Source organism: Gorilla gorilla, chromosome 5, assembly GCF_029281585.2.
Source record: "Gorilla gorilla gorilla isolate KB3781 chromosome 5, NHGRI_mGorGor1-v2.1_pri, whole genome shotgun sequence".
Classification (NCBI taxonomy): Eukaryota; Metazoa; Chordata; class Mammalia; order Primates; family Hominidae; genus Gorilla; species Gorilla gorilla.
Window position 1 is genome coordinate 15,190,347 of NC_073229.2, and position 24,861 is coordinate 15,215,207.

Here is a 24,861-nt window from a genome sequence, read left to right on the forward strand (position 1 = left end):
GAGTCAAGGATACATTAGAGAGAAATAAACTCCTGCTTTTTTGTTTATCTACTTACATACACAGATACTGTCTGATGAAGATGATTGATATCAGGTATGGTATTTGATGGTATAGTCATTTACAAAATAATTCATCCCTTATGATCTAATGCAATTTTCTTCATATTACACGTGTATATTTAAATACTTCCTTGTGAAGTGGAGGCTAGCCAGGCTGCTGTTAGCATATCCAGTACATTTCTGCAAATTCCAAAATGGCAAATCCCACAGTTGAAATTTCAACCTCTCTAGCGTCCCTCGGCTGGAGTGCATAATCACGGCAAAAGTCTGCAACATCAGAGGTGGCCGCCACAGACACAAAGTCTATGTTTCTCATTCCATTCTACCAAATCTAGTCAGCAGTCTGGGTGAGGGGGCTTGGCAGTATCTATGAGCAGAAAGCATTCAAATGGCTGGTATATGTGCTTCCGGGGAAACTAAGGGAAAAAAAGAGAGAGGGAGGGAGGGAGGGAACAAGAAAGAAGAAGGAAACTCAAGGAGAGAGGAAGGGAAGGAGGCTGGCAAGAAGGGATGGAGGGAGCAAGGGAGGGAGGAATAAAGGAAGGAAGTTACACCAAGTTTCAAAACTGGCCACGGACTGAGAAGGATTAAGAGGCAAACGGAATTGAAAGCACTTATGTTCATACTCGGTATTTTTCTTACCCATTCTTGCAAATTAGTAATTTAAAAATTTTCATTTCCACAAATCCACGTGTTTTCTTGTTCCTCTCTCTCCGCTCTTTTTCCTTCTTTCCTTCCTGCCTTTCTTCTTTCTTTTCAACATAGGTTATATAAATGTGTGAGAGCTATCACTAGTCTACATTAATCATCAGGATTTTCCTGTATATTTCCAATTAAGATGACCCATAATAATATTCTACTGTAATTTTGGAGGGTCCAAAATACTAGATGGCATTTAGTGTTTTGGAAATCATGACAAGTCTAACAGGACTTTAAAAAACCTATCAAGACATCTGATGTGTTTTCTTGCCCATACACTCTTTAATGAGGTCTGCTTGACCCTTTCTTCTTCCCTTCTCTAGTCACGGGTTCTTCACACTGAAAACTAAGCTTTGCATCAGTGTTTGACGAACAGGTGACATAATAAACTGCAATTACATTTTAAATTCAGCTCAAGATGGTAGATGAGAAATCTAAGCTTGTGAAGTGAGGTTTAGCATGCTGTTCAGTATGCAACAAATCTGAGTGTTGCTCACACAGGATTCATACCAACAGGCTCCTTCCAAAACCTTTCAATGCAAATTCTAGCAAATGCACACTTGGAAGAAAAATGTTCCATGAAGTTGTATATGGAAATTTGTACTTTCAGCATTTATGTATATAATTTCAGGGGAAGTGGGATCAACTTAACATTATTAAACATAGTCCAATGATATTTACAACATAACTTCAGAAACATTTTATTACTAGAAGTATTTTAAAAAGGATGTACCATTTAGGATTTAAGACACACCCCACAAATGAAAAAACAAATGAGATTATAAACAACATTTTAAAAAAAAATTATGCCATCTCTTTCACTACAAAATCCTCCTGGGGGAAAAATATCTTTTCCTTCATTATTAAAGGATGTTATCAGAGCACAGTGGAATTCTTTCAGATTTAGTCAGAAGGTTCTCTGGAGTTGAGAGATCTATTGGAGAATATTTTCTTTGAAAGTCCATGTCCTTTCCCCAGGCCTACATCATATATAAATAAACGTTTCAGAAAAGGGGCCATGTTAGGAAAAAGTGGGTTGAAGATTGTAAGACCTGGTTCCTGGGTGCCAAATAATTCACAAGTTGGAATAAGCTGGGTTTTTGTAACACTTCTCTATGACTGCCATTGATACTGAACTATGCCAAGGAACTAAGTCCTACCAAGGAAAAGCAGGAGGAAAACAGGTGTAAGAAAACATTTCCTGTCAGTGTGTCCAGAGATAGCATGAGTCAACAGCGGCTCCTCATGAAGCCATCGATTCGTAACACTGGAGTATGTAGAATGCATCTGGGTCGAATTATTAAAAAGAAAGTTCTTCTCAAGCTAGTTGTAATGGTAGCTAATTTAAAAAATTAATGTTCTGCGATTCTGATAATAATCTATGTGGTGAACCAACAATAAAGGCGGCTGAAGATATTGGTATGAAATAGTTATTTTTCCTTATATACCTGGACGTTCATGTAAGAAATTATACTTTTGGAAGGTCTGTCATATTCTCAGTGTATAAGAGTGGAATCATTTTTAGAAGTTATTGTCAGAATTTTGCTTTAATAGTGCAATAAAGTGTGCATTCTCTCTCTCTCATTTTCATTCAACAGCCTCTACAAATTGAGCCTGGCTCAAAGGTCTTTCCCTCTTGGAATATGACTCCTCCCCTGTCCCTCTACATAGGCTATTCTATAACAAATTACTTGGCTGTCTTGATTTTTTCAGAGACCTCATGCTAGTAGTAGAGAGCCAGGAGAAAGTGAGATGTCCTATATAAAAGGCCTGCTAGAAAAAGAAATCAGCACTGAGTTCTAAGGATACTGAACAACTTTTTAAAAAACAAGCAAGCCATATTAAACACATTAGTTACAACCAAATTAGATAAAACAATGAAAATTATCCAAGAAGAAAAAGTACATCACCTGTCTAGGTTTAAAATTGCTTAAGGCTGCCATCCAAGGACCATCTATGATAACAAATACAGTAGTCTGTATTGACACAAAGTTTTAGTGATAGACGTAATTACATTCTTCTGCTGGTGGTGTTCTAGAATAAATGGAATATCTGCTGATCAAATCTGAATGCATCCCATAATATTAGCATGTAGGATCCCAGATCTGCAGGCACTATCTCTTTCTCAGATCTACACTTTGAATATTATGTTAGTTAAAATGAGAAGTATGTTAGAAAATGTCTTTTAGAAAAGAAATATTGGCTGAGTATGGTGGCTCATGCCTGTAATCCCAACACTCTGGGAGGCCAAGGTGAGAAGATCTCTTGAGCTCAAGAATTTGAGGCCAGCTTGGGCAACATATCTATAAAAAATTTTAAAAATTAGCCGGTGTGGTGGTGCACACCTATAGGCACAGCTACTTCAGAGTCTGAATCAAGAGGATCACTTGAGCTTGGGAGTTTGAGGTTGCAGTGAACTATGAACATGGCACTGAACTCCAGTCTGGGCAACAGAGTGAGAACTTGTCTTCAAAAAAATAAAAAAGAAGAAAAAAATAGGAAACATTGTGTTCACGTATGCTATGGTACTCTTTCTTATATAAACTATTTCTTTGCAGTATTCTAGAGGATTTAAGACAAATTTACCATTTAATAATTTAATATGGTATATTATTGCATTAGTATAGTATGTTATTATATAATTAGTATAAGTGACCAGTGCTGCAACAACCACATTCCAAAAAGTATTGTGATCCTCCAAAATTACAATGTCTAAATGACATTATTCTCCTTCATGAGACCGTTATACCTTAATGTTTCAGCACCATGAAAATCAACAAACGCCCTCTAAACTATATTTAGAAAACGTGGGAAAAAAATACATACAGTTTCAGAAGATACATATATTTTGAAAATTAGCCTTTTTGGAATAAATTATTCTTTATGACATATAAATAAACACATTTTTCAGACTGGCGGGGTAACATTTGCATCAGTCAAAATAATTAGATTACTAAAACCTGTAATCTTATTAGAAAAATGGTTTATTCAGAGAATCATTGGAATTATTAGCCTTCAAGCTGCTATATATTGAATCTGATCAAAATAATTAAGATAATATTATTTCATTTTTCAGTATAATATCTCCTTAGTATTTTTGTTTCTTATTTAATATGTGATTATATTTACTTCTGTGAATAATATGGATGAAGATCATTACAGTGTCAAGATCACTGGGTTCAGAACACAGAAACCTCAAGCCTATTCTTTTTTCTTAAATACCTGTAAGACTTTAAAGAAGACAGAGTTTCTGGACTCTAATTTCTCTATCTGTAGAATAAATGGGTTAGACCAAATAACTCCCTTCTGCTTATAAATTTTCTAATTATATGACTGAGCTTACACCTGGAAAACAGTCTATCTCCTGTATAAATTAATGATAGAAATGAAAACCACCATGTTTCATGAAATTAACCACATAAATATTAACATCAACTGCTCAGAAGGACTTAAGTGCAAGTATCACAGGAATTCTGAAGCACAGAGAACTAAATATAAGAAATGTAACACTCTTCGTATTTCCAAAGAAGATTTTAATAGTATATGTAAACACTGTAGCCTGTTCATAAGAAAAAAGAAAAGTGACGTCTTAGCATATTCAGGGTTCAACCAAAACTACTACTGGAATGTAAATCAAAGTAATATTCACCTAACTGTCATAATTGGCATGAATAATTTTAAGTAAAACACTTTTATTTGATATTAAATGTGAACAATAAGCCAAAACAGAGAAAACTAATCAATTGATCATTTATTGAAACTGAAATAAAAATATATAATTATTGAAGCCTCTTATATACATAAACCAATCATTGCCTAAATGAGCTGACATAGTAGCTCCATAGTTTTATGTCACTAAGGAACTCTTTTGAACACAATAAAGAAACCAGAATTGAGCACAAAGAATGATGAACTGGGAAGTTCATGGCTTTCTATCTACTAATTAGGAGTACAATCATTCAGTCAAACAGCCACTCAACAAACATTTAGCATACAGCTTCTGGATACCAGGTACTGGTGTAGGTGCTAGAGCAACAAGGAAATAGTCCCTGCATTCAGTGAGCTCACAGGCAAGTAAACAAGTAAGCATAAAGACTGCATGACTGATTGGGAGTGGTGGCTCATGCCTGTAATCCCAGCACTTTGGGAGGCCAACGTGGGCAGATCACGAGGTCAAGAGATCGAGACCATCCTGGCCAACATAGTGAAACCCCGTCTCTACTAAAAATACTAAAATTAGCTAGGCACGGTGGTGCACGGCAGTAGTTACTTGGGAGGCTGAGGCAAGAGAATCAGTTGAACCTGGAAGGTAAAGGTTGCAGTGAGCTGAGATCACACCACTGCACTCCAGCCTGGTGACAGAGTGAGACTCTGTCTCAAAAAAAAAAAAAAAAAAAAAAAAGACTCCACGATAAATGTGTATCTACAAAGGGCACAAAGGAATGAGTAGCTAATCCCCAAAGCCATATGGAGCGGTCAGTATAAGCTTCAGGAAAAGAAACTGAAGTAAAAAACTAACCTGAATCTGAAAAAAATGAGTAGGTATTTTCCAAGCACGTTTCAGGGGAAAAGTTTCAGGATGCAGAAGTCCTCCCAAGTACAAAAAGAGAATGAACTCTGGACAACTGGCAATTTATGGCACACAGGAATCAGTAAATGTAGGGATGAGAGGCACACAGAAACGTTGGCAAAAACAGGAATTTTGACTTTATTCCATAAATCATGGAAAGCCACCAATGGGTTTTAAGTAATAAAATACTAAGACCAGGTTTGCATTTTAGAAAGATCAATTTGATTTCAGTGAGGAGGTCCAAAAATGAGAGCAGCAAGGCCAGATAGAAGGTCCTACTGCAACTAGCTATGGTTAGAGATGCAGACCAAAACTAAGGTGAAATCATTTAGAAGAAAGAACGTGGATATAAGAGCCATTGGTTTGGCCTCTCCACATCATTTTTTTAATTTTATTTTCATTTATTTATTTATTTATTTTTTTTTGAGACAGAGTCTCGCTCTGTCACCCAGGCTGGAGTGCAGTGGCGTGATCTTGGCTCACTGCAAGTTCTGCCTCCCGGGTTCACACTATTCTCCTGCCTCAGCCTCCCGAGTAGCTGGGACTACAGGCACGCGCCACCATGCCCAGCTAATTTTTTCTATTTTTTAGTAGAGATGGGGTTTCACCGTGTTAGCCAGGATGGTCTCGATCTCCTGACCTCGTGATCCACCCACCTCGGCCTCCCAATGTGCTGGGATTACAGGCTTGAGCCAGCATGCCCAGCTGGCCTCTCCACATCTTTACTGTTATACTGATAACATGGGGATGAAAATAAATATTATTTGTATTTAAACTATTATTGTTATGTGAAAATTAAACAAATAACATACTATGATAACATCGGAGGTTCAAGAAATATTAAGTCTTGAAAATAGGAAAGATGAAAGGAAGGAAACAGGGAGTGGGGAGGAAAGTAGGAGAAAGGAGAGAATATGGGAATGAGAGAGGAGGAAAATAATAAGAAAGAAGTAGAAAGCTAGGTACGGTGGCTCATGACTCTAATCCCAGCACTTTGGGAGGCCGAGTCAGGCAGATCACAAGGTCAGGAGTTCAAGACCAGCCTGGCCAATATGGTGAAACCTTGTCTCCACTAAAAATACAAAAATTAGCTGGGTGTGGTGGCAGACACCTATAGTCCCAGCTACTCGGGAGGCTGAGGCAGGAGAATCACTTGACCCTGGGAGGCAGAGGTTGCAGTGAGCTGAGATCACACCACTGCACTCCAGCCTGGGTGACAGAGAAAGATGCTGTCTCAAAAAAAAAAAAAAAAAAAGAAAAAAAAAGAAAGAAGTAGAAAAAGATATAGTATTTCTTAATCAGCAGAAGCTACTCTTATTTTTCAATACTCTACCTTTCTAATGTATCACTGACAAGGAAAGGTCTTGAATAATTGACTGAAGTCAGAATAGGTAAGGCACTCTACCTGTGGATACATGAGAGGCCTTAAAAAGTTCATGGAAAATGTATATTATGAAAAAAACTATGCAAAGGTTTCAATTTTGGCAGCAAAATAAACTCATACTAATTTATTATAGCATGTTTGAACAGGATCTAGTTTGAGACAGTAAGAAGGAGTAGACATTAGTTTGAAAAGAGCCCCTAGCAGAGCAATGTAAATTCTGCTAAAATTGAAGCAAGAACAAACATTAGATTATGATGAAGCTTGAGTGAAAGAATGGTGAAATCACTGATGCTTTACAAAAAGCTTGAGGGGACAATGCACCAAAGAAATCAGTAGTTCACAAGCGGACAGCTTTTTTAAAGAAGAAACGAGATGATGTGGAAGATGAAGTCCACAGGGACAGATCGTCCGTATCAATTTGCAAGGAAAAAAATTAATCTTGTTTGTGCCCTAATTGAAGAGGACTGATAATCAACAGCACAAACAATAGCCAACATCGTAGACATCTTAATTGGTTCAGCTTACACAGTTCTGACTAAAAAATTAAAGTTGAACCAACTTTCCGCTGCATGGGTGCCAAAAGTGTTGTGCTCAGATCAGCTGCAGACAAGAGGAGAGCTCTCAATGGAAATTTTAAAGAACTAGGGTCAAGATCCTGAAGGATTTCTTTGAAGAATTGTAACAGAAGATAAAACATGGCTTTCCCAGTATGATCCTGAGGGCAAAACACAATCAAAGCAATGGCTACCAAAGGTGGAAGTGGTCCAGTCAAAGCAAAAGGGGATCACTCAAGAGCAAAGGTCACGGCAACAGTTTTTTGGGGACATTCCAGGCATTTTGCTTGTTGACTTTGTGGAAGGTCAAAGAACAATAATATCTGCATATCATGAGAGTGTTTTGAATAAGTTAGCCAAAGTTTTAGGGCAAAATACCTGGGAAAGCTTTAGCAGACAGTCCTCTAACACCACAATGTTTCTGCTCATTCCTGTCATCAAGCAAAGGCAATTTTGTGAGAGTCTCAATGGGAAATTGTCAGGCATCCACCTTACAGCTCTGATTTGGCTCCTTCTGACTTCTTTTTGTTTCCCAATCTCAACAAATGTGGAAAGGGCACCCATTTTTCTTAAGTTAATAATGTATAAGAGACTGCATTGACATTGTTAAGTTCCCAGGACCATCAGTTCTTTAGGGATGAAAACCGAAGATCACATTTTCAATGTTTATCTTTTAACTTCATTTTTCCACAAACTTTTTGAAGTTTCTCCATACAAATGTCTCCATACAAATGAGCACTTGCAAAATAAGCAGAGAGTCTCATTCAATGGACAGAAAGTTCTGTGCCATCTAAAAATTATCTTAAGCAAGTTCAATGTGTAGCAACAGACTGTATTGATAAATATCAGTTAGGTTGACTTCTGCAATGACCATGATGGAGTAACAAGAACTAGACTTTCTCTCCCTCCTGAAACAACCAAAAAAATGGCCAAAATGTATGCCACGAAAGTTTGCAAGACCCTGTAAAGTCAGTCTCAAACAAGGTGAGCCTATCAACTGCCCTAATTTATGCCTGGAGAAAGTTTTCCAGCCCACTACTCCAGGAGAAGAGCCCAAGAGGAGCCCATTGTTCTCCCTGAGCTGAGGGGACAGAGCTGAGAGTCCACAGAAACCATGTTGACATGAGCTCTCAGGACAAGGTTTCCGAGAAGAAGGGGCTGCACAGAAAGAGAACTCCAGAGCTCTGCAAAGGGTCCCCCTAAAGTACATAGCTAAGTAATTGTTAGGACAGGCCTAGAGAAAAGTACCTACGGTTGGGGAAACAACACCCAGATAAGATGAAAAGTAACAGTACACATGCTCACCAAGGTCCAGTAATAGTGCTTATTTTATCAGCCAACCCAGAAACACCTCAAGATTCCCAGGGATACCCAGAAGGATCTTGCCTCACTAGTTGGGAGTGATTAGCTCTAAAATGAGAACTGGTCTGATCCCACCTAATGAATTTTTAAAGCAAGACCAAAAAGAGTCAAACTCTTTCCAACTAAACTTAAATACATACCAATACAAAGATCAAGAATATTTATATATACTTCCAGCACTCAATAAGATAAAAGTCACCATATCTGACATCCAGACACAGTTTAGCAGAGACGCAACAGTAACAACAAAAGACAGAAGAACGTGGCTCATAATAAGGAGAAAAATCACTGAGTCAGAACTGATCCAGAGTAAATCAAGGTGCCAGAGTTATCAGTTAAGAACATTAAAATGCTTATTGAAACAGTATTCTATATGTTCTAAAATAGAGACATGCAAGATACACTAAAGGAGGCTGGGCGCAGTGGCTCACGCCTGTAATCTCAGCTTTTTGCGAGGCCGAGGCAGGTGGATCACGAAGTCAGGAGTTCAGGACCAGCCTGACCAATATGGTGAAATCCCATCTCTACTAAAAATACAAAAATTAGCGGGGCATAGTAGCATGCGGCTGTAGTCCCAGCTACATGGTAGGCTGATAGCACATTAGTCATTAAAGAAGAAAAGATAGACACCTCTCAAAATAAAATATAGAGAGAAAATAAATTTTTAAAAAACATGAACAGAGCAATAGTAGACAGTACATTTCAAGTAACTGAATTTACGTGTAATCTCAGTTCCCAAAGGAGAGGAGAGGGAAGATGTGAAAACATTTGGGACTTTGAGTCAGGCAAAGCTTTCTTTGATATGACCCCACAGCATGATTTATATAATAATATATTGATAAGAAGAACTCATCAAATTTGAAAAAAAGAATCTGCTCTTCAAAAGAATCTATTAAGAGACTGAAAAGACAAGCTGCAGGCGGGGAGAAAATATTTGCAATTCATATATCTGATAAAAGGCTTGCATCAAAAATATATTTTAAAAGCTCAAAATTTAATAATGAAAAACAAACAACCCCATTTAAAACTTGGGTGAAAGACTGGAACAGACATTTCAAAGTAGACATTTGTTTGATAAATAAGCACATATGCTCAACATAATTAATGCTTAGGGCAATGCAAATTAAAACCAAAATGAGACGCCACTATCTATTTTTAAATAGCTAAGATTAGCATGACTGATAATAGCCAAGCACTGGCTTCGATGTGGAGAAGCTGAAACTCTCCTACACTGCTGATGGGAATAAAAAAAAAAAGTGTAACCTTTGAAAAACAGTTTAAGAGTCCCTTTAAAATGTTAAACATACTTCTGCTGTAAGACTCAGCCATTGCACTCCTGGGTATTTACCCAAGAGAGATAAAAGTAGGTGTTCATATAATGATATCAACACAAATGTTCATAGCACATGTATTCATAATAGCCCAAACTAGAAACAGTCTAAATATCAATCAATACATTAATGAATTAACTTGCTTTATCCGAATTAATTATGGATACATACTATAACATGAATGAATCTCAAAATAATTATACTAAGTGAAACAAGGCAGACTCTAGAGGTAAAACATGCAGAGAAAAAAACATAAAATGTCAGACAAAAAAGTGCATAGTGTAAAATTGTATTTATATACATTTTTTGACTGTATAAATTACTGTCCAGTGACAGAAAGCAGTTTGGTGGTTTTTAAGGGCCAGGAATGAGGGGCCAGAGAAATGTATTATAAAGAGGCATCAGGAAACTGGAGGTGAAGTATATTTCCATCACCTCGATTGTGTGCTGATGGTTTCTAAACTTTCAATATTTTTAGTTTCTCATATGTTATACAAAATAAAGCTTGTAATAAAAATCAAAAGATTGTGCCATCCTTATTTTCTCTATAAAAGAGCAGAATTCTCCTTTTAGAGATTTGGAAAGATTATTAAAAGATAAGTTACAAAATAAAGTACCTGACACGTATAAAATATTAAATAAATATTAGCCATGCTTAATTATTTCGTTTTAAGTCTATATGAGTCAAGTTTTAGTAGAAATATGGGCTAGAAAAAAGAAACAGAAAGCGGGACTCTGTGATCCGACTTGGGCTTATAGAACAGACTGTACTAGTTTGCTCTCATGCTGCTAATAAAGTCCTACCCAAGACCGGGTAATTTATAAAGGAAAGAGGTTTAATGAACTCACAATTCCACATGGCTGGGGAGGCCTCACAGTCACGGCAGAAGGCAAAAAAGAAGCAAAGGCACATCTTAAATGGTAGCAGAGAAGAAAGCTTGTGTAGAGAAACTCCCATTTTAAAAGCATCAGATCTCGTGAGACTTATTCGCTACCAGGAGAACAGTAGGGGGAACCCGCCCCTACGATTCAATTATCTCCACCTGACTCCATCCTTGACATGCGGGGATAATTACAATCAAGGTGAGATTCGGGCAGAGACACAGCCGAATCATATCAATGACTAATGAGAGTTATGTCCAGAACCTAATGAAAACCTGTCTGAGGCCACATTCCCTGTAAAGCAGATTTGAGATAGAGATTTGTGTAGAGAACATTTAACTGGGTAAAATCCTAGGAACCAACAACTGTGGCGAAAAAGCTGAATTGGATAAAGGGAGTTGAGATGTGAGGCAGTCACAACAAATACCTCAGCTAATCTCAAGGGGGAGCTGAGAAGCTGGGGTGACCCTTCAGAGTTGCCCTAAATTGAGGCAGGAGTATGGAGTTTTAATACCTTTCACTGGCCATTCTTCAGATACGAGTTGTCCCCAAGGATGGACATCAGCTTGACAAGTTATTAATTAGATCTCCTGAGAATAAATTCTAGAGAGAATCAGCTGAGAGGCATGATTTAGCAAATGAGAACCAAGTGAAAGGCGAAAGGGGTTTCCCCTTATAAAACCATCAGATCTCATGAGACTTATTCACTACCACTAGAACAGTGTGGGGAAAACTGCCCCCATGATCCACTTACCTCTCACTGGGTCCCTCCCACAACATGTGAATTATGGGAGCTACAGTGCAAGATGAGGTTTCGGTGCAGACACAGCCAAACCATATCAGACAGTAATAACTTTCAATTAAATATAGCTAGACTTTCTGTCAATGGGTCACAGCAGTCTAGAGAATACATTGAAAAACTCTGGGAACAGCAGATATAGAGGTCAGATCTAGAGATTTTGAACAAAGTTTAGTGCTACAATGCATTGGTGACCACAGACAAAAGGTGTCTGTTGTTGTTGTAGTTTGTTTTCTGTCTTGTTTTTCATCATGGGAGGACAAAAAGAAAAAATGGGGGCAATGGTGAAGGAGAAATGAAAAAGACCTGCTTTTCTATGGGTGGAAGCGACTAAACGAGAGAATAAATTTGGATTACACAACAAATGCAAATCAAGTTAGAAGCATGAAAGGCATGATTAAGGCCATGGTTCTAATAGAGATCAGCCAGCGGAACCAGGATCATGCCACACCGAGAGAGGCTGCAGAGCCATTGCCTTCTCTCCTGTCAATGCTAAATTAATGAAATGGAACTCACAGAAGCACTATGTAATCAAATATTGGTGGGACACAAGCAAATTCTGAAAAAGTTTCATTGATCAATGATAATATCTTTTGGTGTAAATATCTCCTCAAAACATTTCAGGAAATAAAATAAAGCTATAATTTTCCTTTAGAAATATTTAACTTTGTTATACTAGTTTACTTATTTTTTACCTAATACATTCTGATATATTGTTATGTAGGTTAAAGATGCTCGATTCATGCCACTGTGGAAACCACACATAATTTAGGCAATAATGCAAATTCTTTTCAAATTCTTTTATCAGTGTATTCACTTTATTTTTATTTCAAACACAATACAAAATTACAGGATGCTATCAAAGTGATGCTACAAAACCCCACTAAAATTTTTTCAATTCTTCAAATCACACACTTACACACACACACACACACACACACACACACACACACACACACACACACACAACACATGCATTCCCCGTACAGGCCTTTTTTGTGGGGGCCTGAGTAAATAACTGCATTTTATTTTCAATTTTTCATTTTGAAATAATTAAAGACTTACCAAAAATATTGCAAAACTACGTGCCTTTTTGAAGTAAAGTCTTGAAAAAGTTGTTTGGTATATCCTTTATAGTAAAAAAAAGAAAACACGTGTGTATTCTGTTGATTAAAGGCATGCTGAGATTGTTAGACATGTGATTTCATCAGAGACTCCAATATAGAGCACAGCTGTAACGACATCCTAAGAGTGTTCTAACTGAAATGTGCTGGAAGAAGGTTGTAATTTTTTTCAACCCTTCTCAAGTTGGCACTCAGCAGATTTCCACTCTATAAAAATAACTCCTGCTCTGCAACTAATGTTCACAGATAAGCTCCAAACATATTTACAGCTCCATTTAAGTATAATGTACACACAGTAAAATTCACCCTTTTCAATGTGCAATTTAATGAGTTATGGCAGATGAATATCATCATTTGACCACAATCATGATCAAGATACAGAAAATCTGCATCATCACAAAATGTTTTCTTTTGCTGTTTTGCATTTGATCTTTTCTCCATTCCTGAACACAGGCAACCACTAATCTGCTTCTGTTTCTACAGTTTGCATTTTCTAGAGTATCCTATTAGTGGAATGATACATTGGTGTCTTTCATGTCTAGCTTCTTTCACTGAGCATAATGCTTTTGATATTCATTTATATTGCTGTTGTATCAGTTTGCTCCTTTTTATTGTTGAGTGGTACTCCATCTACAACTGGTTTATCCATTTACAAGTTGATGGACACATCTGCTATGAACTTCAAGGATGAGGCTTGGTACGGATATGTTTTTATTTATTTTGAGTGGCAGTGGAATTATTTGGCTATATGATCAGTACTAAGTTTAACATTAAAAGAAACTGCCAAACTGCTTTCCAGAATGTCTGTACCATTTTGAAGTCCCACTAGCCAGGTGTGAATAGCAATTCTTCACATCATGTGGTATGGTCAGTTCTGCTCGTGTCAGCCACTCCAGTGGGTGTACAGTGGTACCTCAATGTGGTTTTAACTTGCATTTCCCTGATGACGGGTAATGTTAAGTATCTTTTCATTTGTGTATTGGACATCATCTCTTTTTAAATTAAAATATCTGTACAAATATTTGGCCCATTTAGGTCAAAATATTTTGTTAAATGAGTTATTTGTGTTTTGTTATTTAGTTTTTTAGTTATGTGTACATTCTAGATGAAAGTTCTTTATCAGACATATTTAAAATTATTCTGTCCCAATCTGTGGTTTGCCTTTTCATTTTTTGATGCTATGTTTTAAATTGCAAAAGTTTTAATTTCATGAAGTCCAACTTACTATTTTTTTCCATTTTCATCCATCCTTTTCTTATCTAAAAAATTTTTAGCTATAGTAAGATTATTAAAAATTTTTCCTATTCAGTAAGCTTTATACTTTTTATATTTACATTATGTATAAAATACATGTTGAGTTAATTTGAGGATATGGTGTGAGGTAATTCTGAAGTTCATATTCTCCATTTAATATCCAATTTTAATAGTACCATCTTTATAAAGACATTGATTTCCTTATTGAATTATTCTGGCAACTTTGGCCATGTAAGGCTGGATATATTTCTAAATGATTTATTCTGTTTCACTGATATATATGTCTTCTTCATGCCAGTAAGTTTACTGTACTGGTTAGTGTAGCTTTACAACATGTCTTGAAATTTGGAAAGTTTTCCAACTTTATTCTTCTTTCTAACACATGCTCTGGCTATTCTAGGACTTCCGCATTTAAAAAAAAAAAAAATTAGAATCAGCTTTGTAATTTCTCCAAAAAGGCCTATAGGTTTGATTGGGATTGTGCCAAATCTGGAGATCAGTTTCAGAAGAATTATCATCTAATAAGTATGACATGTATATTTACCAATGAACTGGATACATATTTCTACCTATTCAATCTCTCGTATTAGTGATTTAGAAATTTTGGATCAGCATACCTTTTATTAAATTTATTCTGAATTATTTTATTATTTTTGAGGCTATTATAAGTTAAATTGCTTACATAATTTTATTTTCTAATTGGTGTTGATAGTGTATAGAAACACAATTGATTTTATTTATTGATCTTTCATCCTACAACTTTGTTAAATTCACTTCATACCTCTAGCACACTTCTGCAGATGCCTAAGGATTTTCTATGTATATGTTTACATCACGTGAGAATAGTATTTTTCTTTCTTCCCAACTTGGGTGTCACTTATTTCTTATTTTCTTTTCTTTTCTCTTTATTTCTTTCTTCTTTCTGTCCATTCCTCCTTCCTTCCCTTCTTTCTTTCTCCCTGTTTTAGAATCAGTTTTGTAATTTATCCAAAAGGACCTATAAGGTTTCATGGGAATTCCACTGAATCTAGAGATCAATTTCAGGAGAATTATCATCTCATAAGTATTAAATATTTATCAATGAACTTGGTATATATTTCCACTTATTTAATATTGAATGCAATACTTTAAGGAACTAGGGAGAGAGGACATCATTGCATTTTTCATAATCTTATGTAGAAAGTATTAAGGCTTTCACCATTTTAAGTAAGATGTTTGCTATAGATTTTTTGTAAACACATAATCAGTTTGAAAATGTACTTTTCTATCCTCAGTTTGCTGGGAGTTTTTAATTTAAAAAATGTGTTACATTTTGTAAATTCCTTTTTTGCATCTATTGAGAGTGTCACGTGATTTTTCTTTTTTCTGTCAGCACGGTAGATTTTCAGTTGTTGAAACCAACTTGAGATAAACCCCACTTCGTTAAAACACATGATCATTTTTAACTATTCCTAGACTCAATTTGCTAATATTGTATTAAGAATGTTGCATCTAAGTTCATAATGGTTATCAGTCTGTCATTTTTGAGTTGTGATCTCTGTATTTGTTTCTGATATCGAGAGAATCCACGTAAAACATCTACTTCTGTCATCAGTAATAATCTGACCAGGGATAACACCAACAGTTAGAGAGGAACCTGTCATTACCTGTGGCAGCAGAGATATCAGAGATTCCAAAAAGAAAAGCAAGGTTAAAATTTCAAATATAATCACATGAAATATCAGAAAGCCAGGGGATAGAAATATAGGAGAGCAAAATCTTAGAGGTCAAAACAAGTAATTAAGTACTGCACATGATAATAAAAAGTAAAGTCTTTTCCTAAGGCAGAGCCTGGCTGCTGCCTAGCTTCTTTGACAATTCTTGGTAGGCTTTCATGGCTTTATAAGGGCTTATACTTTAGGTAAAGTTATAGTCAGGGAAACGGTGGGTGTAGGTTGGCTCTGTAGAAATGAAGCATTACAGGAGCACTGCAGTTAGAAAGAAACTGATACTGATGATACTTCGGTCACACTAATAATACATGCTAATGATAATCATAGCAATCATGGTAATGACAGAAAATATATATATAATATTAACATGCTTCTATTTGCACATATACATATGTGAATAGAAACATTGATTTAAAGACATGAAAGTATAGAAATAGCCTACACCTGATAAAGATATGCTCATACACAATAACAAACATCAGTATAAACAGAGATTTTGATGTATCACAGAATTCTCCAATAGATCACAATTTTGACACTATGGGAAGTGTCATTTTCAGAACTTTTCTTTATCTCCATTATCTCCATTCTCTATTTCCAACATTCCTGGAGACTGAACTCAAGGATCAGTAAATATTCTCAACCTTAACCATAGCAGACTTCATTCATCCCATATAGGCTTGTTCTTTTTCCCCATTGACAGAAGGCATTGTACCATGAAATATACAACATATCTCTGACACACCTGACGAAAACAAACAATGGGGAAAGATTGACTATTTAATCAATGGTGATGGGAAAACTGGCTAGCCATATGAAGAAAGCTGAAACTGGACCCCTTCCTTACACCTTATAAAATAATTAACTCAAGATGGATTAAAGACTTAAACATAAGATCTAAAACCATAAAAACTCTAGAAGAAAACCTAGCCAATACCATTCAGAACATAGGCATAGGCAAAGACTTCATGACTAAAACACCAAAAGCAGTGGCAACAAAAGCCAAAATTGAGAAACGGGATCTAATTAAACTAAAGATAGCTTCTGCACAGCAAAAGACACTATCATCGGAGTGAACACACAACCTACAGAGTGGGAGAAAATTTTTGCAATCTATCCATCTAACAAAGGGCTAATATCCAGAATCTACAAGGAACTTAAACAAATTTACAAGAAAAAAACAACCCCATCAGAAAGTGGGAAAAGGATATGAACAGACACTTCTCAAAAGAAGACATTTATGCGGCCAATAAACACATGAAAAAAAGCTCATCATAGGCTGGGCGTGGTGGCTCACGCCTGTAATCCCATCACTTTGGGAGGCCAAGGCGAGTGGATCACAAGGTCAGGAGTTTGAGACTTGCCTGGCCACTGTGGTGAAACTCTGTCTCTACCAAAAACACACAAAAAAACTTTAGCCAGGCGTGGTGGTATATATCTGTAATCCCAGCTACTCAAGAGGCTAAGGCAGGAGAATTGCTTGAACCCATTAGGTGGAGGTTGCAGTGAGCCGAAATTGTGCCACTGCACTCCACCCTGGGTGACAGAGTGAGGCTGTCTCGAAGAAAAAAAAAAAAAAAAAAGCTCATCACCCCTGGTCCAATGAGATACCATCTCGCGCCAGTTAGAATGGCAATCATTAAAAAGCCAGGAAACAACAGGTGCTAGAGAGGATGTGGAGAAATAGGAATGCTTTTACACTGTTGGTGGGAGTGTAAATTAGTTCAACCATTGTGGAAGACAGTGTAGCAATTCCTCAAGGATCCAGAACTAGAAATACCATTTGACCTAACAGTCTCATCACTAGGTACACATCCAAAGGATTATAAATCATTCTACTATAAAGACACATTCACACATATGTTTATTGCAGCACTATTCACAATAGCAAAGACTAGGAAGCAACCCAAATGCCCATCAATGATAGACTGGATAAAGAATATGTGGCACATATAAACCATGGAATACTATGCAGCTATAAAAAAGGATGGATTAATGTCTTTTGCAGAGACATGGATGAAGCTGGAAACCATCATTCTCAGCAAACTATCACAAGAACAGAAAACCAAACACCACATGTTCTCACTCATAAGTGGGAGTTGAACAATGAGAACACATAGACACAGGGAGGGGAACATCACACACTGGGGCCTGTCAGTGGGTAGGAAGGAAAGAGGAGGGATAGCATTAGGAGAAATACTTAATGTAGATGACGGGTTGATGGGTGCAGCAAACCACGACAGCACATGTATACCTATTTCACAAAACTGCAAGTTCTGCATATGTATCCCAGAACTTAAAGTGTATGTATGTGTGTATATATATACACACAAATGTAAATGTAAATGTAAATAAATTGAAAACGGTAAAAATAGAAATATGTTTCCTACACAAATAGTGACATAATAAAGCAAGATAGAATGTATGTTTGAGTTAAAAAAAAATTTGCTTAGAAGACAACTTGAATTCCATTCCAAGGAACTAGTTTTCAAAAGTTTACAACCAGATTTCAGTTTGGCAAAAGGCAACAATGCTGTTTTGAAAATAATTTCTGAAAAGAGCTTCCCCAGCAGTTCCAAATGGCAGTCCTGATACAAGGAAGTAGGGGCAATTTTGTTACCACCAGGAACATTGAATTTATTTTCAGACCTTGAAATTCTGGGAGGCCCTCGAATAATAATCAACTACAATATTTTACTTTACATAGAAATATTGTTTTAATGTTGATATAAAAGCTTGTATATGAACTAAAATTGTCAATCTGCCACTTTTAAGAAAGAAGAATCCATTATGTCCCTAATCTATAGTGAGTTGATATGTTCCATAAGCAGTTCTGGAAGGAGGCTACACTTAGAGCATAAATTGGTATAGATCGCTTTGCTCTCACAGATAGCGACACAATATTTTCTGCTGAATGGGAAAAAGTTTGAAGGCATAAATCAAGATAAAGCAATCATCTGACAAAGAATTACAAAGAGGCCCCATACCTTTTTCTTAGTGAACGCCATGTGACACATTGATTTTCCACTGAAGATAAAAGCCAAAATCATGTGTCATCAATAGAAAGCAAGCAAAACTATTTGGTTCAATATGTTATGGTACTGAACCAAAAAAAACTTGCAGAGAAAAGACAAATCTAAAATGTTGCACATGATTCAAACAAGTCTGGATCAGAAGAGGCATTTCAGAGGTCACCGCTAGAGAGTCAAGGATACATTAGAGAGAAATAAACTCCTGCTTTTTTGTTTATCTACTTACATACACGGATACTGTCTGATGAAGATGATTGATATCAGGTATGGTATTTGATGGTATAGTCATTTACAAAATAATTCATCCCTTATGATCTAATGCAATTTTCTTCATATTACACGTGTATATTTAAATACTTCCTTGTGAAGTGGAGGCTAGCCAGGCTGCTGTTAGCATATCCAGTACATTTCTGCAAATTCCAAAATGGCAAATCCCACAGTTGAAATTTCAACCTCTCTAGCGTCCCTCGGCTGGAGTGCATAATCACGGCAAAAGTCTGCAACATCAGAGGTGGCCGCCACAGACACAAAGTCTATGTTTCTCATTCCATTCTACCAAATCTAGTCAGCAGTCTGGGTGAGGGGGCTTGGCAGTATCTATGAGCAGAAAGCATTCAAATGGCTGGTATATGTGCTTCCGGGGAAACTAAGGGAAAAAAAGAGAGAGGGAGGGAGGGAGGGAACAAGAAAGAAGAAGGAAACTCAAGGAGAGAGGAAGGGAAGGAGGCTGGCAAGAAGGGATGGAGGGAGCAAGGGAGGGAGGAATAAAGGAAGGAAGTTACACCAAGTTTCAAAACTGGCCACGGACTGAGAAGGATTAAGAGGCAAACGGAATTGAAAGCATTTATGTTCATACTCGGTATTTTTCTTACCCATTCTTGAAAATTAGTAATTTAAAAATTTTCATTTCCACAAATCCACGTGTTTTCTTGTTCCTCTCTCTCCGCTCTTTTTCCTTCTTTCCTTCCTGCCTTTCTTCTTTCTTTTCAACATAGGTTATATAAATGTGTGAGAGCTATCACTAGTCTACATTAATCATCAGGATTTTCCTGTATATTTCCAATTAAGATGACCCATAATAATATTCTACTGTAATTTTGGAGGGTCCAAAATACTAGATGGCATTTAGTGTTTTGGAAATCATGACAAGTCTAACAGGACTTTAAAAAACCTATCAAGACATCTGATGTGTTTTCTTGCCCATACACTCTTTAATGAGGTCTGCTTGACCCTTTCTTCTTCCCTTCTCTAGTCATGGGTTCTTCACACTGAAAACTAAGCTTTGCATCAGTGTTTGACGAACAGGTGACATAATAAACTGCAGTTATATTTTAAATTCAGCTCAAGATGGTAGATGAGAAATCTAAGATTGTGAAGTGAGATTTAGCATGCTGTTCAGTATGCAACAAATCTGAGTGTTGCTCACACAGGATTCATACCAACAGGCTCCTTCCAAAACCTTTCAATGCAAATTCTAGCAAATGCACACTTGGAAGAAAAATGTTCCATGAAGTTGTATATGTAAATTTATACTTTCAGCATTTATGTATATAATTTCAGGGGAAGTGGGATCAACTTAACATTATTAAACATAGTCCAATGATATTTACAACATAACTTCAGAAACATTTTATTACTAGAAGTATTTTAAAAAGGATGTACCATTTAGGATTTAAGACACACCCCACAAATGAAAAAACAAATGAGATTATAAACAACATTTAAAAAAAAATTATGCCATCTCTTTCACTACAAAATCCTCCTGGGGGAAAAATATCTTTTCCTTCATTATTAAAGGATGTTATCAGAGCACAGTGGAATTCTTTCAGATTTAGTCAGAAGGTTCTCTGGAGTTGAGAGATCTATTGGAGAATATTTTCTTTGAAAGTCCATGTCCTTTCCCCAGGCCTACATCATATATAAATAAACATTTCAGAAAAGGGGCCATGTTAGGAAAAAGTGGGTTGAAGATTGTAAGACTGGTTCCTGGGTGCCAAATAATTCACAAGTTGGAATAAGCTGGGTTTTTGTAACACTTCTCTATGACTGCCATTGATACTGAACTATGCCAAGGAACTAAGTCCTACCAAGGAAAAGCAGGAGGAAAACAGGTGTAAGAAAACATTTCCTGTCAGTGTGTCCAGAGATAGCACGAGTCAACAGCGGCTCCTCATGAAGCCATCGATTCGTAACACTGGAGTATCTAGAATGCATCTGGGTCGAATTATTAAAAAGAAAGTTCTTCTCAAGCTAGTTGTAATGGTAGCTAATTTAAAACATTAATGTTCTGCGATTCTGATAAAAACCTATGTGGTGAACCAACAATAAAGGCGGCTGAAGATATTGGTATGAAATAGTTATATTTCCTTATATACCTGGACGTTCATGTAAGAAATTATACTTTTGGAAGGTCTGTCATATTCTCAGTGTATAAGAGTGGAATCATTTTTAGAAGTTATTGTCAGAATTTTGCTTTAATAGTGCAATAAAGTGTACATTCTCCCTCTCTCATTTTCATTCAACAGCCTCTACAAATTGAGCCTGGCTCAAAGGTCTTTCCCTCTTGGAATATGACTCCTCCCCTGTCCCTCTACATAGGCTATTCTATAACAAATTATTTGGCTGTCTTGATTTTTTCAGAGACCTCATGCTAGTAGTAGAGAGCCAGGAGAAAGTGAGATGTCCTATATAAAAGGCCTGCTAGAAAAAGAAATCAGCACTGAGTTCTAAGGATACTGAACAACTTTTTAAAAAACAAGCAAGCCATATTAAACACATTAGTTACAACCAAATTAGATAAAACAATGAAAATTATCCAAGAAGAAAATGTACATCACCTGTCTAGGTTTAAAATTGCTTAAGGCTGCCATCCAAGGACCATCTATGATAACAAATACAGTAGTCTGTATTGACACAAAGTTTTAGTGATAGACGTAATTACATTCTTCTGCTGGTGGTGTTCTAGAATAAATGGAATATCTGCTGATCAAATCTGAATGCATCCCATAATATTAGCATGTAGGATCCCAGATCTGCAGGCACTATCTCTTTCTCAGATCTACACTTTGAATATTATGTTAGTTAAAATGAGAAGTATGTTAGAAAATGTCTTTTAGAAAAGAAATATTGGCTGAGTATGGTGGCTCATGCCTGTAATCCCAACACTCTGGGAGGCCAAGGTGAGAAGATCTCTTGAGCTCAAGAATTTGAGGCCAGCTTGGGCAACATATCTATAAAAAATTTTAAAAATTAGCCGGTGTGGTGGTGCACACCTATAGGCACAGCTACTTCAGAGTCTGAATCAAGAGGATCACTTGAGCTTGGGAGTTTGAGGTTGCAGTGAACTATGAACATGGCACTGAACTCCAGTCTGGGCAACAGAGTGAGAACTTGTCTTCAAAAAAATAAAAAAGAAGAAAAAAATAGGAAACATTGTGTTCACGTATGCTATGGTACTCTTTCTTATATAAACTATTTCTTTGCAGTATTCTAGAGGATTTAAGACAAATTTACCATTTAATAATTTAATATGGTATATTATTGCATTAGTATAGTATGTTATTATATAATTAGTATAAGTGACCAGTGCTGCAACAACCACATTCCAAAAAATATTGTGATCCTCCAAAATTACAATGTCTAAATGACATTATTCTCCTTCATGAGACCGTTATACCTTAATTTTTCAGCACCATGAAAATCTACAAATGCCCTCTAAAATATATTTAGAAAACGTGGGAAAAAAATAGATACAGTTTCAGAAGATACATATATTTTGAAAATTAGCCTTTTTGGAATAAATTATTCTTTATGACATATAAATAAACACATTTTTCAGACTGGCGGGGTAACATTTGCATCAGTCAAAATAATTAGATTACTAAAACCTGTAATCTTATTAGAAAAATGGTTTATTCAGAGAATCATTGGAATTATTAGCCTTCAAGCTGCTATATATTGAATCTGATCAAAATAATTAAGATAATATTATTTCAGTTTTCAGTATAATATCCCCTTAGTATTTTTGTTTCTTATTTAATATGTGATTATATTTACTTCTGTGAATAATATGGATGAAGATCATTACAGTGTCAAGATCACTGGGTTCAGAACACAGAAACCTCAAGTCTATTCTTTTTTCTTAAATACCTGTAAGACATTAAAGAAGACAGAGTTTCTGGACTCTAATTTCTCTATCTGTAGAATAAATGGGTTAGACCAAATAACTCCTTTCTGCTTATAAATTTTCTAATTATATGACTGAGCTTACACCTGGAAAACAGTCTATCTCCTGTATAAATTAATGATAGAAATGAAAACCACCATGTTTCATGAAATTAACCACATAAATATTAACATCAACTGCTCAGAAGGACTTAAGTGCAAGTATCACAGGAATTCTGAAGCACAGAGAACTAAATATAAGAAATGTAACACTCTTCGTATTTCCAAAGAAGATTTTAATAGTATATGTAAACACTGTAGCCTGTTCATAAGAAAAAAGAAAAGTGACGTCTTAGCATATTCAGGGTTCAACCAAAACTACTACTGGAATGTAAATCAAAGTAATATTCACCTAACTGTCATAATTGGCATGAATAATTTTAAGTAAAACACTTTTATTTGATATTAAATGTGAACAATAAGCCAAAACAGAGAAAACTAATCAATTGATCATTTATTGAAACTGAAATAAAAATATATAATTATTGAAGCCTCTTATATACATAAACCAATCATTGCTTAAATGAGCTGACATACTAGCTCCATAGTTTTATGTCACTAAGGAACTCTTTTGAACACAATAAAGAAACCAGAATTGAGCACAAAGAATGATGAACTGGGAAGTTCATGGCTTTCTATCTACTAATTAGGAGTACAATCATTCAGTCAAACAGCCACTCAACAAACATTTAGCATACAGCTTCTGGATACCAGGTACTGGTGTAGGTGCTAGAGCAACAAGGAAATAGTCCCTGCATTCAGTGAGCTCACAGGCAAGTAAACAAGTAAGTATAAAGACTGTATGACTGATTGGGAGTGGTGGCTCATGCCTGTAATCCCAGCACTTTGGGAGGCCAACGTGGGCAGATCACGAGGTCAAGAGATCGAGACCATCCTGGCCAACATAGTGAAACCCCATCTCTACTAAAAATACAAAAATTAGCTGGGCACGGTGGTGCACGCCTGTAGTTACTTGGGAGGCTGAGGCAAGAGAATCAGTTGAACCTGGAAGGTAAAGGTTGCAGTGAGCTGAGATCACACCACTGCACTCCAGCCTGGTGACAGAGTGAGACTCTGTCTCAAAAAAAAAAAAAAAAAAAAAAAAAAAAGACTCCACGATAAATGTGTATCTACAAAGGGCACAAAGGAATGAGTAGCTAATCTCCAAAGCCATATGGAGCGGTCAGTATAAGCCTCAGGAAAAGAAACTGAAGTAAAAAACTAACCTGAATCTGAAAAAAATGAGTAGGTATTTTCCAAGCACGTTTCAGGGGAAAAGTTTCAGGATGCAGAAGTCCTCCCAAGTACAAAAAGAGAATGAACTCTGGACAACTGGCAATTTATGGCACACAGGAATCAGTAAATGTAGGGATGAGAGGCACACAGAAACGTTGGCAAAAACAGGAATTTTGACTTTATTCCATAAATCATGGAAAGCCACCAATGGGTTTTAAGTAATAAAATACTAAGACCAGGTTTGCATTTTAGAAAGATCAATTTGATTTCAGTGAGGAGGTCCAAAAATGAGAGCAGCAAGGCCAGATAGAAGGTCCTACTGCAACTAGCTATGGTTAGAGATGCAGACCAAAACTAAGGTGAAATCATTTAGAAGAAAGAACGTGGATATAAGAGCCATTGGTTTGGCCTCCCCACATCACTTTTTTAATTTTATTTTCATTTATTTATTTATTTATTTATTTTGAGACAGAGTCTCACTCTGTCACCCAGGCTGGAGTGCAGTGACATGACCTCAGCTCATAGCAGCCTCAACCTCCCAGGCTCAGGCAGTTCTCCAACTCAGCCTCCTGAGTAGCTGGGAACACAGGTGCATGCCACCACACCTGGATAATTTTTTAAAAAATTTTGTTGAGATG